Source organism: Anopheles bellator, chromosome 1, assembly GCF_943735745.2.
Source record: "Anopheles bellator chromosome 1, idAnoBellAS_SP24_06.2, whole genome shotgun sequence".
Lineage (NCBI taxonomy): Eukaryota > Metazoa > Arthropoda > Insecta > Diptera > Culicidae > Anopheles > Anopheles bellator.
The window spans coordinates 44,173,362-44,188,709 of NC_071285.1; positions in this window are offsets into that span (position 1 = coordinate 44,173,362).

Below are 15,348 nucleotides of genomic sequence, written 5' to 3' on the forward strand. Positions count from 1 at the left end.
TCGTTTTGCGTGGTGGCCCCCGTTTATAGCGACGCACCTATGTCATCCGCGTACTCACAGCACCGTCGCGCCGCCGGGAAAACCTCTAAATTTTTCACCTCAACCACGCACACACAGTGACGATAGGGAGCACTTGCACCAAGCACACCCACGCGCACAATGCCTCAAAACCCAGAACCGGAAAGGGACACAATCACTACGGGGAACCCCGCACACGGAGAACGTTCACGTCCGGCGACGGCCTCCTTCGAACCCTCCCTGCTACGAAGGGACCGCGGACCGCGTTTGGTGATATTACGAAATCACGGCGAAGGGATGTGATAACGGCGGGACACGGCGAACCCGGAGTCGCCCCGGAGAAAGCGATCCTTTTATCCACACACCCCTTTTCGCGCACACCAAAGGATTACAGCACACAGGACGGGAGCCGAAGGACCTGACCCCTACCAGCCAGCCAGCCAGCCAGCGAACGGATTTGGGCTTTCCGGGTTTGTTTTTTTTCCTGAGCTCTCCCCGCCAGCCTAGATTACGCGCTGGGTCCCCTGCAGCACTCCCCTCGAGGAATTAGACATGCACAAACACACGCGCGCGCGCACGGAATGTCGATATCATTCAGGCAGCAACCCCGCGTTTTGGAAGTGCCGAAGAATTTCCCTGATCTCGGCACCGCCGAGGGGAACGCGCGCGCCTTTTTTACACAATCAATTCCCCGGGAACCAAATACGGACAGCCCAGGCGTTGGTTTAATTTTTGATGTATAGAGCGATTGGGGAAGGGCCGCTGCAAAGTCCACGGTCCGCGCACACGGCAGGGTGACTAAAATCGCCCAAATTGAAGCCAGATACACTAAGCGTTAACACCTCCAGAAGAATCGACCATCCCATCTGGGAGCGTACTTAGCAGAGTGTCCTATTTGGAGTCTTCTTCATGTAGTACTCGGTGAGTTCTCCGCACACTCTGCTTCAGAGTTGCACAACTTCAGCGTACCCAGCGCCTCTCTCTCTCAGTCTGGTCTGGAGCGGTTTAACAATTAATTAAACCCAATCGCTTCTAATCACTTGCACACAGTGTCCCAGTTTACGTAATGCACCGTCGGCGATCCACACACATGGTCCGCTACGCCTCGCCGAGCCGTGGACCACGACGTAGGGAAAAGGGACCACCACCGGGCGCCACCGACCGATTTTCGCTAACGGAATGTTCAACAAGCTGTGCGCTGGTGGAACGACCACAGGTGGGGTGCTCGCGTGGGTAGCTGGCGTCGTCTGCACACCTTAGTCTCGATTGGTCCTACGACCGCGCGCAGCTGCTCTGGAGAACTGGAAACACCTCCGCTGTTGCTTTGCAGGTGCCCGATTCTGTTGTCTTTTTTGTTGTTGAGACACGCACAACACCGCGCAAAAGATGACCCCACTTTGTGCGTTTCGCGATGCGGTGGATGGACGGATTCCACTAGGATCACACCCACCAGCTCTGGGTAGGCGCCTAGAGGATTGCCGAAGTACGCAGAAGGATTGCGATCACCGGAGGAACTGGGACAGGGACTGTGCTTCCGCGCGCGCGCTGCACACTGACGGACACGACCTACAGAGGAGCTTCTCGTGATAAGAAGGGACACGACCTAAAAACTGCGTTTGAACCGCAGAACACTCGTAGGGATTCTGCTGCTCGGCTGAGTCGACCGGGACACGGCGTTGTGTAGACCTGACTGAACCCGCGAGCCGAGTTTCGGTTCGGCCCACGTCCGCCGACGCGCGTCGAGAGCACACTCATACTAGCGCGCGGAATCCGGAGAGCGAGTCGGAGAGCCCGAAACCGGACCGCGAGAGAAACGCTGCTTTTGAAAGTAAGAGTCCGCGTTCCGAAGCGCGGTATGATTGGGTCTTTGTTGGCAAAGTGGTCAGTCGGCAAGCCTTTAAGGTTACCATTACCTGACATTTATTGCTACTTTGAGGAGAGTAGCTTTAGTGTCTGACATTTTCTGGAGAATGCCACATCCCCCAGCGAAACATGTTATCAACAAGAGAACCGAGTAGGTCCTCGGCTTTCGCGGCCTAACTCTCGCCCACGCACCGACACTAGGGGAACCACGGAGCAAGATTGGTTCGAAGAGAGCGGTTTAATCCGCTCGCAATCTCTCTCACATTGTGGCGCCATCATGCTTGTGGTGGTCGTAGCCGATGTCTGGGAACACGGGCCACAGCATGAATCATCTCGACGACGACAGAGCGTGACGCGAGATTCCCAGAGCGACTCAGACACCCCACAACACACGCCGCCGCTGTGTTCCTGTTCCGGGAGTCGTCGCCCGCCAGTCAACGGACGTCACACTCGGCCGTTAAGGGTTGGGTGTGCGCGCGTATTGGTGAGGTCGGTCGGCTGGCCAGCTAGGGACGTGTGACGTACGCCGAGCAAGTTGGTCCTTCGCGTACCTTTTCTCGCTGTGTAGCAAGGAGGAACTCCGGCAATCGGGGGATGCCGCATCCGATAGGATCTCGTCCGACGTTCCGACATGGGGAAAACAATTTTCCCGTCAACCTTTACATCAGCCGTCTGTCGCAAGGGGACACAGGCGGGATACCCCACCGTAACTAAACGATATCTGTCGCAATCGTCCTCTCGCTTCGTACTGTGTTGTCTCTCTGTGTCGAATCCTTTCCCGTTCCGGCGTGACCTATTAGTCAGGCACACACAGATAGACGGGAAAAAATATAGAGAAGAACCCGAGAACTCCGCCCGATGCCCGGTAGAAAACAATGGAACGCCGAAGGATGTAGAGCGCATCCCTAGCCTGGTGGAGCACAGGGAGGCTCATCAAAACTGATTTGAATGTGCATAAATTAGGACGCGAACGGTGATGAATTATGGAAAGTGGGTGCCTGCCGTAGCATAATATGCCGCGGGGGGAGTCGCGTTTGCTGGAATTCGACTGTGGGGTTTTTGACTTTTTGTTTGCGCATCCCTCGCGTCCCGATATGTAGTCGCCCAGACCAGGAAACGGTGGAGAAAGGAGACCAATCCGGTGTCTAGAAGTCAATCGTAGGAGGAATGGTTTGCTAATTCAAAAATAAGTAGTCTTAGCATTTGACAGTCAAATTGAGTTTGTTACCAGTTTGTTACATCCATATAACACTGTCTAACTGTATTATTTAAATATTACATTTTAAGTTTGCGGAACAAGTAAAGGATATATCGGTCAAACTATGGGTGGTGATTAATCACCTTGTTGAATATTTTGATCCACTTCTTGGACACAAATTTAAAACCGGCTGTCAACAAGAGACGAGTGTCAATCAAAACATAACAACGTGGTGAGAAAATGGTAATGGCAGAAATAGATGAAAGAACCAGGTCTAGAGTCAACGCGAGGGATACGTTAGTTGATATCAATCGAAAATCTGAACCGTTTTCTTGACAGGTCTTGTCGGATGCGACGATGCGACGATTGTTATCAATACCACCGTCGGAAAATGTTGTCGGATAGAAAGGCGCACAATGAATAAAGTTTGGTTCATATTTATATAACTAGTAGTTAACAGTGGATTTAAAAAAATTAAGAAATAAAAAGGGCCAAAAGTTAAGACCATTCTCGTTCACCCACCATGTGTAACAACAAACATCAAAGACTGGCTCTTGCTGCTGGGCGAATAAATTAGCGAAAAGTGCTACCTACATTCACCCAGGCCACCATTACAGACCCATTAAATTGGCAAAAATTCAAAGAATCACACAGCTGACACCCATGCAGTGCGGGCGCGCGCGTTTGTTTATGTTTGGCAGATTATTTTTTTACATCACTCATTATTTCGCTTGTCAAACATGGCTCACGCTGTCACGTTCATTGAACATTGGCATGGGGTTCCTCTTCCTTCTGGGCGGTGTTTTAAAAATAGCCACAAATTTAAAAACGAAAACAAACACTACATACTCATCGTCAATCACCATTCATTAACTGCACACGGGTGTTGATAAGTTGGGCGAAAAAAGCACCGGTTTATAGACCCCCCCTTCGTTGCGCCGGACGTTCCACGGACACACATACGGAACGCGCGATCTTTTATGCACACCACACACAACCCGTTCGCCATTAAGCCAGAATTATGTGTCTCCGAGGGCCCTACCTGCTGCGCTGTGTGCCATACTTGTCACAGTCCACGCGTGCGGTACTTGATTTAATGAAACCGAAAAACACGGCTCGTGACTGAGCCAAGCTGAGCTTAGTTCTGCGCGTTCGGCGAGTTATGGCGAATTGGAAGCATTAAATGTATTATGGTTGTTTAATGTCTGTCCACCGTATGGCAAACAATATTATTCAGGTTCAAAAAGTTGTAATGCAGGGTGTGGCAAGCATGTTTCGCGGTGTAAAGAGTATCCATTTGAATCACTCGAATCTAACAATGTTGTGAGTATCGCTTAAAAGTGATTCCAATAACCGGTTACGTTACAGATTACTGAATAAAAGGTTCCGATCGGAAACATTCTTGCCACGTTGTTCAAGTTCAATCATAAAAATATGTTAGTAACTGCTTTTGATTAAAAAGTATAAATAAAACACTAGCAAAATAAATTCAGGAACTGATCAAACTGGCAACAGTACTTAAGGCAACATAACGGGTTAGAAAAGAAACGAAAAGCTGCGCAATTTGGACCACTTTTGCTCACTAGGTGAATCAGAAAAAAACCCCTTCATCCCTGAGCTTACGTGAACAACCAATAGGAGGCGGCAAGAACTTTGGCACAATCGCTTGCATTCTTCTGGGACTTGGGTGTCTTTGGCGGAAGTCACCTTCTTACGCTCTTGTATACTAAAAAGAGGGGCCGCCAGGAATGAGTGATGACGATAATGTTGAGTACGCCGTGTAAAATGTGGTCCCAATAAAAACCCGATCGCTCCTTCCCGGGGCGGCGGGTGCGTAGAACGAACCCGTAGCGGCGGCCGCCGTGTAATCGAAAAATGAATTATGCTGTTCTCTTCGGTGTTCACATACAACCGACATAACATGCGGTTTAAATTATTCGGTGGTTTATTTTGTTTTACACGATCGCGGGTCATTTATCATGTTGCATCGCGGCACACGATTTACGACTGTCAGAGAACAGAAACAACCGCGTGGCGTATACGCGGGCGGTGGCATAGGCAGTACATAAAAACGTACGTTTGGAACATGAGAAAATTTGTTTGTTTGCCGTATGTTGCCGCACATGCCCCAAGCCGGCCGCACATGACACATACGATCAATACACGTCCGTCGTCGTCCGGGCGAACACGAAAGAAAAAATCGAACCGAATGAAATATGTTTATAGCACGCAATTTTGTACTATCGACCAATGTAACGTAGAGCCATAACTCATGTATTTGTCTAGTACGATTTTTGCAAAGTTATCTTCCACTTCTAGCTATGCTTATCTTGTCTTAAAGTCGCTTGCGTTAGCATTCTTTCTAGTACAGTGACCCTTACATCATCAAGCTGCAAGTATGGAGAAGTCCGGTGCAAATAAGCAAAGTCCCTCCACGAACTCTAGCCCGGGTGGTGCTGATACTGTTTGCATATTAAATTGCCAGAACCGCTGCGGCAGCACCTGCTCCCTCTTCTTAGCTCGATCTCCTTCAAGTTGGGTTTGCATCAAAGACGCACGCCAAGACAGACTACTGCACTGAATTGGACGCAGAATTTACGTCCTGCGATTCCGAAGGGTCCACCAGACAGGGTGGTCCCAGTGGGACCGTCGGCGAGCTAATGAACTTTTCCAGATAATGCTGCCAACTTGCGGCTCGTCGCAGCTCAAGTGCCGAGGGTTAGGTTAACCAAATTTGCATCAATTCAGACCGGCGGTACGGCTGGACGATTCGAAGGACTCTTTTCCGTACACTTCCCCAGTGAGCTTCCCAAGTGAAAACTGCGGCCATCGAATGCAAAAATCTGCGACGAAAATTTATGCAATTCGCAGATGGAAAAATAACTACATTTTTCACACTATTCACACAAAAAAAATACCCAAACGGGGCCATTTTGTCACTCAACTAACCTGCGGGGCGTGTGCGACAGCGGAAGTCGTTTTCATTTCATGGTGCTTCGGCCGGAACAGGGCGCGTCGGCCATCGGGAAATAAAAATATAAAATTCCAACACCCACCGGAGGGTGGCCAAACCTGACACAACCTATCTTTGACGACGTCATCCGGGCCGCTGCGACTGACGCTGGCTGGAGTGGTTCGCGAACGCATTTGCATGCGACATACTACATATTTACCATTTCCGATTCCACACCACCGATGCTCGGCCGGCATGCAAATCATCGCCGGCAGACCGCGCGTGCGTTTTTTGAGCTCCGCACCATGGCAGACTTTATTTCCCATTCCGTCGCTCAAAACGTCTGTCCGCATCAACAGCACGCTCCCCGCACCGCCATCGATCGGGTATCCATTTGCGCAAATATCGGCAGCCAAGCGCGCGCGCTCGTCAGGACCGTAATTGTTGAGGAGCCGACCCGAGAGCTGGAAGTCGATTTCCTGGCCAAGGTCTAAGAAAAGCGAGCCAAGTCCCCACGGGGGTAAGATGCCAAAAACTCCTTCCATTTATTTGTCCATCACTCGGAGTGCGGAAGCGCGATGAAAGATGCAAATAAAGACGCATATTGCAAACCCCTCTCACGCGGTCCCAGATACTGTCCGCAGCCGATGATCGGCTGCAGGTGACAATCGGAAAACCGTCAAGGAAGGCAGACACCCCGTCAGACTTTTCATCTTTCTGCTAGACCACGACATTGGAACGGTTCCAAAGGTGCACGTGGTGCGCCGCTCAGGAGCGATCAGGCAGACAACAGCAGCAAGGATGCGCTTTTTTAATTAAAAATGTTCAGCGGGACCATGCAAAGGTTGGTGCTGGGACGGCCGATTTTGACGCCAACATGCGGCCGCCAATTGGCTTTGATTATTTCATTATACTAAACCAATGCTAGGTCCGATGGTAGGTGGTTTAATAAGCGTAAGCAAGTGTTGTGTGGTATGTTGCTCATGCATAATCAGTCTTTTATGAGTTTTCCAATGCGAAAAATTTGGATTGCATAATTATTGAACCAGTTACACAACAATTGAAACGGTTGAAGATTTCTTAGGTTATTAGGTAATTAACCTAAGCCTAGTAGATCAGCTTTAGGGAATTAAACTGTTTAGGGTGCACGGTTTTGAAACGATGGATAGGTTTTGCTTATGTAATTTTTTTCACGAATTATTTTTACGGCAACCATTCGGACCCAATCAATGCTTGATTGCCGTGGAGCAAACCTACAAATATTGCAAAAGACGAATGGGGAACATCCCCTAACTGAAGATAAAATTGGAAAAAGAAACTTTTTTGAAAGATCGATCTTGCGCACCGGTCAAGGTATCGATTTCTCCATGCCCTCCACGGTATTTTTAGAACATCGCGCACCGCTTGACCGGTCGCTTCATTGGCGCTCATCAAAACAACTCGTGGTTCAGGAAAATAAATATCGAGCAGGATTCGTCTCTTCGCCGCGCTTGTTATTACTGCACGCGACAGACACTTTCAAAACACCACCAACCGGGGCGGATCGTGTGCGACCTACAAAGCAAAGCAAAAGCTCTCTAGCACGCCCTTTTCGTCCAAGACAGAGTGTGGCAACGGTTCTTCGTCCGTTCCGTCTTGATCGTATCGAAACATAGTAACGGGTAACGCTATCCCACACGTCAAATCTGCGAGCGCGAAACTACGGAACGAAAGCGATCTGACACATCACGGCACACTTCATACGGCCGGCGAGGTGCAAACGAATCCAATTAGCGACATGTCTCCAATAATTAAGGCATTACAGGCACACAGGACGCGACCGAACGTCACAATGGGTACCCTTCTCCCTGACTGTCCGATGGCCGAGCTGAAACACCGGGGAGACAGCGAAAGGGCCACAGCGCTAATAATGTTGGCGGCGCTAATGCTATTTCGCATAAAAATGCTAAGTTTGCGGCACCGGCCACCACGGGCTTGTGATGTAGGTCCTCTCGCTGGTAACGGGCTGATACGAACTAATTGATTGCCTACCGGTATCACTCGGGGAGACTCTAATGCGTCGTCAGAACGAGAAAATTACGACCTAATGAACGGCAGACGTCGGTAGTGGCTTTTCGCGTAGCATCGGTCTGGACTGTTGTTAGCTCACGTATCCTTTTTCTGCTTTATGAAACTTAAACACCTTTGAAAAAGGATCCCGTGCCAAAAACGATCGGACCCAGCTGACAAGGGAGAAATAGAGGCCCCGGGGGGTGTCTCGATTCCTTCGCGTTCATTCTCTCTGCAACCGCTTCTTGATTAGCTGCGCCACGAATATTGCAACACTGTAAGCGGTGCGAATTGAATTTCAATATAGATATATAATATTTTCGCTCCACGACGGCTTTCCGTGGCCCGGTCCGGTGTTTCCATCGAGAGAAAAACGACGAAACATAGAACAAATAGTGCCACTTATTGAACCATTTTCGCCATCACGTACTTATCATCGGTGGCGCTCGTGATGCTCGTGAAAACGTGATGCGCGAGCGAGCGCGTCGGGTGAAATGGCAGACCGCTGCAGCACGCCTGGGGCAGCGGCACGTGATCGGGATCAATCGGGTGGTGTGGTCCACAATAACAATAGGCAAACGGCAACGCTGGCAACAGCACTAAAAAACGACGAAAAACTAAACCCAGAACAGCACACACTTTCTAGATCTCCGCAATATTGTAGGCGCCCAGATGACGTTCCGGAGGGCTCCAGTGGCACTAACGAACTAGACACAAGTTGCACAATTTGTTGTTCGCCGGCGCCTTGACAATACACTTAGTTCCGAGCGCATAAGCGTGCGGGTTGCTCCGAGACACTGCCGCTGGTGATTGATATAATTATGGTGCTCGCGATGGCGTCACCGTTGCATGTTCGTGTCGCAAAACGGGCATCATTTTCCGACCACTTCGCTTCGCGTTCGTCGTGCAGCAGAGCAGTGCTCTACATTGTAAAACTCGGCTGTGACTAGCTATGTTCCCGAAATGTTTGATGTGGAGAAAATTTAAATTTCGGTGCCGGTGCACAACTGCTTTTGATCGTTTTATGGGGTCTCCTGTCACCGTACCGTACCTATTTAACTTTCTCATTGTAAATTCATTGGGAAAACTCTTACTTTTTGCGCTTTATTTAACGCCCCACGTGTTAGAAATGATTCCCCACCCGAAAACCTGGCAACTTCTGTCACTCAGTCTCAGCGTCGCGTCGCCCGCGAAACGGTTTATTGGAGCTTCATTTTCGCAGCTCGTAAAATGATCGTTTCGTTCGCCGCCTTTCGGCACGTTGGTCAATAATATCGCTGCACCGCTGGCGACACCCCGGTTCCTTATGGCGCCGATGGAAAATATATAATTTTCTCCTTGAGCAGCCGCCATTGAACCTTTTATTAGATTTGTACAACGTTTGGGGGCACATCTTGCACGGAACGGCGGTGTGTGCAGTACCACCGGTGCTGCACTTACCGTTCACTTTTTTACTACCCAATTCGTTCGAAACGACCGTTGCCAGGCGCCAGGCGTGAAAGGACACTCCGGTCACTCCATCAGAGTGAAATAAATTCAATCTTTTTCTTTTGGCTTTTTCCAAGCACTAACCTTTTCCAATCTAACCCGGTATATGATGATGTTCCCAGAGATGAGTAACGGCCCAGCGGCAACTCCTTCGGCACACCGCAATGGAGCCACTCTCTGTCTACCACAGGGTCATGGGCTCGCTTCAAACATTTCCACCTATTCCCTAATCCATCATGTCTACAACGAAAGATTCGGGACGGGACTTGAGAGTTTTGGGATGCCGTTGCCTCCCGCAGCATATTTTCAGCCTCTTAGTCGGTAGCAGCAGCACAAAAAGGAGTTCCACACGCTGTGATATATTTTCTTCAAGTCCTTTTTTCGGACCAAAAAGCCGAACCTACCGGTCGTTAGCACCGTGAGCACTCTTTTTGAAAGGGGTTCCGCCGAAAAGGATGCACCACCCTGTACCATATCGGTGCCCGGGGTCAGCATCGTTTGGCCGGACACTTACTTTCGCATCCCACCTTTTGAGGTTCGTTAAAATAATTTAGTTACCTTCATCTGTCGCTTTGCACACGCGACTGTCTGGACGAGCACCACATTTGGGTTCCTGCGGACCGTAACCTGCCCTCGGGAGCCGCCATTGCTCCCGTATTTCGTGTGCTGGACACCGGAATTGATTAAACAAGCGATTTCACAGGCCACAGGCGACGGAGCACAGCCCGTACCGAGGGTTTTTGCTAATCGTACGAGAAACAGAAAAAAAAACTCGATCGACCGAAGCGCCACTACTAGCGGGCGAATAACGGCGAAAGAGGCAAACCATTTACATTGATCGCTGGTATTCATGTGATTACAAATTTCCATAAAATATTCATGTCAACGCCCAATGTGCCCGAAAGCGCCCAATTTAAACCACAGCACCAACCATTGGCCCCAACCAGGCTGCGAGCGAGGGTTTTTAGCATAAACTTCCTCCACAGTGCTCGGCACATAGCTCATCAGACGGACGTGGCCATCGAGGTGGTGTTGATGCTGTGTTTCACTTTCTCGGATTCGGTTTTTCCGGCTGGATAATTCGGGATAAGCCACCCTAAAAAAAGCGGAGTCTGCAGCAGCCGGACCGGCCGGCAACCGAGTATCCGTTTTGGCCCCGGGGGAAAACGGAGTGCCAAATTAGATGCTTCGTTATAACACGCTGCGAGCAGGCGGCCGCGTGTCAGTTTTAAAGCACGCAAAAGGAAGCACCAATCGGACAGCCAAACGAGGATGTTGGCTGGATGGGAAAATGGCCCAACAATCACTTATTTTAAATCCCAATACGATGGTGTTCGGTAGGATGAACACGCAAACGGCGTCATATTTTCACCGAAAGTGCGCTAAACCGAGCCACATCAAACGGTCCCTCCGATCAGCTAATCGTATCATAACCGTTAACAGGCCAATGACGTTGCACGTTTTGAGGAAGATTAGCTACATGGGTTCGCTAATGCCCCATCTTTTTGGCCCAATAGCCCCACCTGACGGTGTTACGCGAACTTTTCTCGGCACCTGCCATGCATTCATCGTCTGAAAAGAGTGTCGTCTCAAGAAAAGGGTTCCCGGCGATGCTCTCGCGGCCGACCGAGCCAAAGCCGCCGTGGATGATGCTACACACCTCATCGGCACCCGACGCTACGAAAACGCGTGCCGAAAATTTATGACGATGCGCGGACGGTTTGCTGGTTCGGCAATAAGGACGGACGCTTCACCGAAGAGTCGAAGACTCTCTTTACAACGTTTCTAATCAGACGACACTGTCATAACCGTCGACGTAATACTCGCAGCGAGGTGCATAAATTTACTTAATTTCCCCGAAGAGGTGAGGAGACTAATTTCGATTGCCAAAAGCATTTCACGAAGCACTTCTGGCGCAAGCCATTCCCCATTGGTGTTAGAAAGAAAAAAGTAATGTATCATACGATACCTTAGCAATGCGATAGGATTCGTTGCAGTAGAACAATAAAAAATCAGCTTACCTGAAACGAGGAAAGAATAAATTTATATGGTTTTAGCCTTCAATAATTTTTCATTACAAACTGCACATTTAACGCAAATTTAAATGATGATTAAAGTAGTTGAAATCTTCACTAATATAGTGTACGTATAACAAAATCTTTGTTTCTTTTAAATGTACAGGCGCAAAGACAGACGTGCACAAGAGACTGGCCTGGCGCACAAGCAATAAGGAACCCACTGAACCGTTCAAACGATGTCCACTCTCATTAGTCCACACTTCGCTGTGCTCTATTCCAAAATCGCCTGAAAAGTTGGCCAAACAACGGGCACCGTCGTCCTCCGGTACGGCTCAAGTTCAAAAGCGAGAACCAACCGAACGACATAATCGGGCAAATGAACATCGCACGGACGGACTGCAGTGGTGGTCCAATTTGTGTGCAAAAACAGGCACCAAAAATCGTGCATGTTTCTACCGCGGCGTCCCGAAAGGAAACGGCGGACCAGACCCCTGACAGATGCATTTTCTTCCGCTTTGCGACATCAAACATAATTTTGCATCGGGTGTACTGCGCTCCTATCGGGGCCAAGCGAACCATTTCCGTGGAGTAGAACGGATAGGTTCTGGTGCAGCGAAGGAGCACTGAACATAAAACTATAAATGCTGAAAAGTCGCTCCGGGATTGTAGGGTGTTATCCTTATTTTGATAATAAATCTTGGCAGTGTACTTTTATAACTTGAGTTTTTTTGTTATATTAATGATGTTTGCCGAATTTAAAACGAACCATACATGTGACTATTTTTACAATACAATTGATGTGTTTTTATTCTACACTGAGATATTTTAGAATTTGAAATGAAGGAGATGATCGACCATTCCATTAATTTTAAAGCCAAACATGACTCACGCAGGCGAAGCGGATTGTATTTGATCACTCGGAGTCCGTTTCAGCGTGCATACGTCGGGTGACGAGTGAAGCCAAATGGCCAGTGAAGATTTTCTACTTCACTATCATTTCTTTTTCGGAAAACAACACAAATTTCCCAACGTCACAACAAGCTCCTTCGTTCGGTGCAGTTCCCATCTCCCGAGACAAATGATGCTGGGCCGCCATGTGTTTCGGAAAACTTGAATCCGATGCACCACCGTCGGTGAGAGACCACATGGTTTTAACCCATTCTAACACAGCACCGACCGACTACCAATGGGATGCGTGGGGCGTTTTCCACGGAAAACAACACACAAACATGAGACTCATAATCACACGGAAGCAGAAAACATTCCACGTCAGCATCGGTAGCATAGGCGCGAAGAAGTTCGATTCTCTTCAGGGAATTTGGGAAACGTCACTTCTAATGAGGATAATCGTCCCGGCCAAGAATGTAACGCGTAACGTTAGAGAAAGTGCAAAGCGCGGTTCTGGCGAAGTGATTAGTATGTCCCAGGCCAGGCCACCCAAACCTGTTGGGAGTGTCGAAACGAACAGTGAAATAATGTTTCAAAAATAAACACGACCTGGCGAACTCCGTGTGGTTGTTTGATTTATGCGTGGAGGTTGCCGCGCGTTCGGTGCTTTTCCTGGTCACCGTGAAAAATCGCTTCCCCACAAAATGATTGTTTTCTGTACACTTACGTCGTCGTAAATAACGATCGCTCGGTGGATTCCCACTCACCGCAGGAATGCTTTCCTGGCGACAATCAACCAATCTCATTTGGGTTCCTTAAAGTTCAGAATAAAGACATTTCTTAATTAAGTGGTAATTTCAAGTGGTTTGTTTGTTTTTCACACATTTTGCGGTGCTGCGGCAGTGAGTAAAAATGCAACTAAAACCATTTAAAATGTTTATGCCAAAATCGTGAAGTGCTTATGTTTGTCGCCATTAATGGGACACTCGCGACGTGATGTCGACTAGAGCGCGTTCTGTTGTTGGGGCGCAACAGACCGACGGTAGGACAAAAAATTTAATTAATGACATAATTGAGTTGGTGAAAATAATTTTGCTGTGCGGATTCGTATCCCGGTGGATAACATCGCTACCAATCTCCGTCGGGTGTCCGAAGCCACCGACAGAAATTCCATCCAGATTCGCTTCAATAAAATTCTGTACTTGTGCCCAAAATTAGACTCCTTCCGGAAAGTGCAAGAACTTTCCGACAGGAAACTTAAAATGTGAATTTCAGGATCGTGCAGTGACGTCATGGGAGGCTTTCCGTTACTCGGTTTCGACAGCACACCGTCAAATTAAAGTTCCATTTTCCGCACGCACCGCGACTTTCGAATAACCTATACATATTATAATAGTTCCGTAGAAGTACTTAGATCTTATCTATCGTTTACTTTCGGTGTAAAATTTGAAACCAGATAAGACCTTCATTTTGCATCGCATAATAGAAGGTAAACTCATTTTACTCGTCCTACGGACACGCATTTAATGTACAAAACTTGAAAACTGTGCACACAGACAGAAAACAGCGCACAATGCTTTCGGTATTTAAGGGACCAAAATGGAAAAGTTTGTCTTTACAGCAAGTTTTGCTTCTCACGCCCCGGAATGCAGGAACAGAGATGTTGGGGTCACGTCGTGTTGGGCATTTTCTACGAAAGCCATTTTTCCTCTTTCTTTTAACCACCTTTTTTGGGGGCCACGATGCTCAGGAAGATAGGCAAAATCAAAGTTAAAACCAATTCAAAACTTCATCAGAGCACCGAAATTGGTTCATCGCACCGAGCTTTCGTGAAGCAGCAGCGCTCGCGCGCGATCAGTGAAATGGATCGGAAAATAGACGACGGATCCGCATTCGCCGGAGGCCAACGGAGTGACTCCTGTGAATGTTTCATGAACAAACTGGGATGCGCCGTAAACATTGATATGGTTAACTAACTGTAAAAATTGTGCTAAAGTGATTTATAATAAAATCGAAGAGACTGTGAATTATTCAACCGGACGATTTTATTTTGAGCGCCAAAATTTTGCATTGATTAAACAAAGCGTGAAACGAAGTGTTACGAAATTGTATCATAATTTCACGTAGTCTATCGTCGTCAGTCGGTTCGAAAGCGTGCATTATCTGATGACGTCAAAATAATTTTCAATTGCGTCTCTCCAATAGGGGCCAGCATCCGAATCAGAAATTACAAACATGTGTTCTTCATTCAACTCTTCATTTGAATACACGCTTCGCAAATTATATTCCACGCGCCAGAGACCACGACCAGAGACCCCGATGCTCAAACGCGGCCTAAAGTACAGCAATTTTGTCAAGTTGCAAATGTGGAGCAAATGTGATTGAACAACCGATCTGCTCCATAAACTCGGTTACCGCTCGGTAATCGATTTCGGCAGAAACGGGCTGGTTTATGGTCTATTGGAGCCGCCGGGTGCTCTTGCGGCCGTCCCGCGATGGTACAACATCTAAATGGCAATAAGGGCTTGGCTTGGCTGGCAGCATCGCATAGCGAGAAGGACAATAGATGGCCCGCTTTCCAGCATAGCTGCAACATGCGTAGAACTGTGTTGAACTTAAGAACAATAGCATCACAGCAAAATTCTGTATCGCAAATCAACATCGCAATGCATCGCAATCAATTGATACTTTTTGGCAGAAAAAAAAACTTTGTTAAGACTAGAAGAAGAGTGTTTTGGTGACCCGTGTTTTCTGCAATAAATCTTTATGTTCCGTGAAATTAGCTTTCCAATAAGAATGTGGTTCCAAAGAATACCGTACACAAACCAAATGCAATGGAAGCAGTATGCGTTAGTATTAATTTGGTAACAAAT